General features: G+C 48.0%; 1 non-coding gene across 1 annotated transcript; it reads right to left on the bottom strand.

Annotated features, from left to right (window-relative positions):
* Positions 1-426: 426 nt before the first annotated feature.
* LOC116984290 lies at positions 427-618 on the bottom strand. Its single transcript, XR_004414956.1, has one exon. It is a non-coding gene; the product is annotated as a U2 spliceosomal RNA (small nuclear RNA).
* Between the last annotated feature and the right edge of the window lie 1,819 nt (positions 619-2,437).

Raw genomic sequence — 2,437 nt, forward strand, 5'->3', positions numbered from 1 at the left:
ATAAACGAACATGCAAATTTGGTGGATTACTGAGCAAATGCTTCACTAGAATTAAGTAAGTTAATATATAATATGTTTAAGTCAATTCATATTGGCATTAAGTATTACAAGCTCAGTAACACATCAGGACACATAAGATGTTACTCAAAACAGGTGGAAGTGTACAACCATAATCCTTCCTGCCGATAAATTCCATGATAACACTACAGATTAATCCATTTGCCCCCATATTACAGGTATGGAGATAGTTTTGAACACTAGTATCTCAGCTCGTAGGAAAGGTACAAAGTTCAGTAGCTGGTAATGCTGCTATATCCCAATTACTTTGCCACGTAGTTGATTGGTGGTTAATGCACCATGACTGATAGTCTTAATGAATACCAGATAACAACGTTGTGAATGGTTAACGTAAATATCTGGATATATATTTTGTGCACCGTTCCCAGAGGCACTGCAATACTGGGTCGATGCGTGGAGTGGACGGAGCAAGCCCCTACTCCATCTCCCTGATCCAAAATTCAATTTAATATATGGTCCCTAGATAAGGGACGTATCAGATTATTAAACTGATAAGAACAGATACTACACTTGATCTTAGCCAAAAGGCCGAGAAGCGATGCAGCTAAAGCTGTATCCAAGGATAGTTTGTCGTTAATATATAGACATGCCATGACGGAATGTTTCTAAGTGTCAGGGCTAGTTGATTCTGGATAACTTTGACTTAAATGCCGCAACGCTCATCATGGTTACTCCATCCAGGTAATTGCGGTATATCCGAAACTTATATGAGAAGGTACTGAATAGTGTGCATCTTCAAGGTCGATGTCTACCATAAAGTATCCTTGAATCCATGGTAGTAGTTACAAATCCCATGAATGGGTATACCTGGTGAAATACTCAAGTGGTTTATCAACGATGGTGCGACATTCACCATCGTGGGAGGGTAGACCACTTGGGGTGCTTGCTGAATTGGTGGCAAGATATTAATTCTATTCCCCTTGTATTTATTTTTTGGTATATAACTACCAAGAGTGATAGCTTCCTAACCAGGCATGATTCATCCACTCCTTGTTAGTACAACCCTTAACCTTTATGTGATGGTAGGAACCATACTTATCTGTCTTCATTGTTGTTTTCTTCGGTTTCTGGTTCCTTGTTCTTGTAGGGACGATGTTTGTTGGGGGGTGGCGTATTTTCCCCTGGGGCCTGCTCTGGGCCGTGGCCTAAAATGCTACGGGTTTGGCATGCAGGCCCCGAGCTTTCACCAGTACCATGAGTTAGACGCCCCTGGTGGACACGTAGAGGTACTGCTGTCTGGTTTAGTGTGGTGCTCATTCCAGACTCTGCCCTCTTATGCCGAATAGTTTGAACACTTCATCCAGTTTTTTAGGACTGGTTTGGTAAGTGCCAGGTAGCAGGATCTGTGCTTGTGAGGTCGGCGTTCTCATAGTCCTGTTAATTTCATAGATTGAGGGCAGGTTTGTGAGTTCATTTCAGAAGTTATGAGGTATACCGTTGAACAGTAGGGTCAGGTGTTTTGCCATACTACCCTGCCCTTCTGGAATGAGCAGGTGGACATGATAGCCGACGTCAAGGTACCAAATGCATTTTTAAAATATTTAGGTTAAATGCGCTGCTCAATGTATCCCCCAATAATGGCCGGCACTTTGAGTAAATGCAATTTAGGGGAGGCGTGATAAAACCAACGCCTCATGGCTACCTGTCGGAGAGGTTTTTTGGAAAAGACAGGTAGTAAGCTGGCCATCAGTTGAGACTGAAAAGCCATCTCGCTAGTGGTGGAGCCACATAGCGGCCACACCCTGCAGCTCTTCCTGATCCTGTACCTCAAGCATACTCCCGATATTGTTCAGCCAGTGACCCTTCTTCATGACCAGCCCAGCCACTGGTCACCACAAAGCTAACCACACTAAGGAGGAAGCGATGGGCAGTGCCTAGGCACTGTGGAGGGTATGCCTGAACCCTCCAGCGAGACTGCCCCTCACGTAGCGTGTCTCGCAGGAGCTCCTGCTCCAGGAGCCGCTCCAGCGGCTCAGGCGGCTGTCTCTCTCCCATGCGGGTGGAGAGACGTCCCCTCCGACAAGTCGGAAGCCACCGGCCGGATGCCTCTTCGGATGGCTGAACATCCAGCCCGCAGCTCAGGCACTAGCGGGACTGGCTTCGGCGCGGTGTGGGGATAGCGGAACGCCCGGTAAATGTTCCTACCGCCTTCTTCTGGAGCTTTTGTGCCTTGTAGTAGCGAGAGCGCCCCTCAAGCAGCGCGTCTCGCAGGCACCTGCTCCGAGAGCCGCTCCAGCGGCTCAGGCGGCTCTCTCTCCCCCCGTGCGGGTGGAGAGACGTCCCGTCCCAAATCGGGAACACCTGCCGGATGCCTCTTCGGGTGGCTATACATCCAGCCCGCTATCGGGCTGGCCTCGGC

The sequence above is a fragment of the Amblyraja radiata genome, chromosome 19 (genome assembly GCF_010909765.2).
Source record: "Amblyraja radiata isolate CabotCenter1 chromosome 19, sAmbRad1.1.pri, whole genome shotgun sequence".
Lineage (NCBI taxonomy): Eukaryota > Metazoa > Chordata > Chondrichthyes > Rajiformes > Rajidae > Amblyraja > Amblyraja radiata.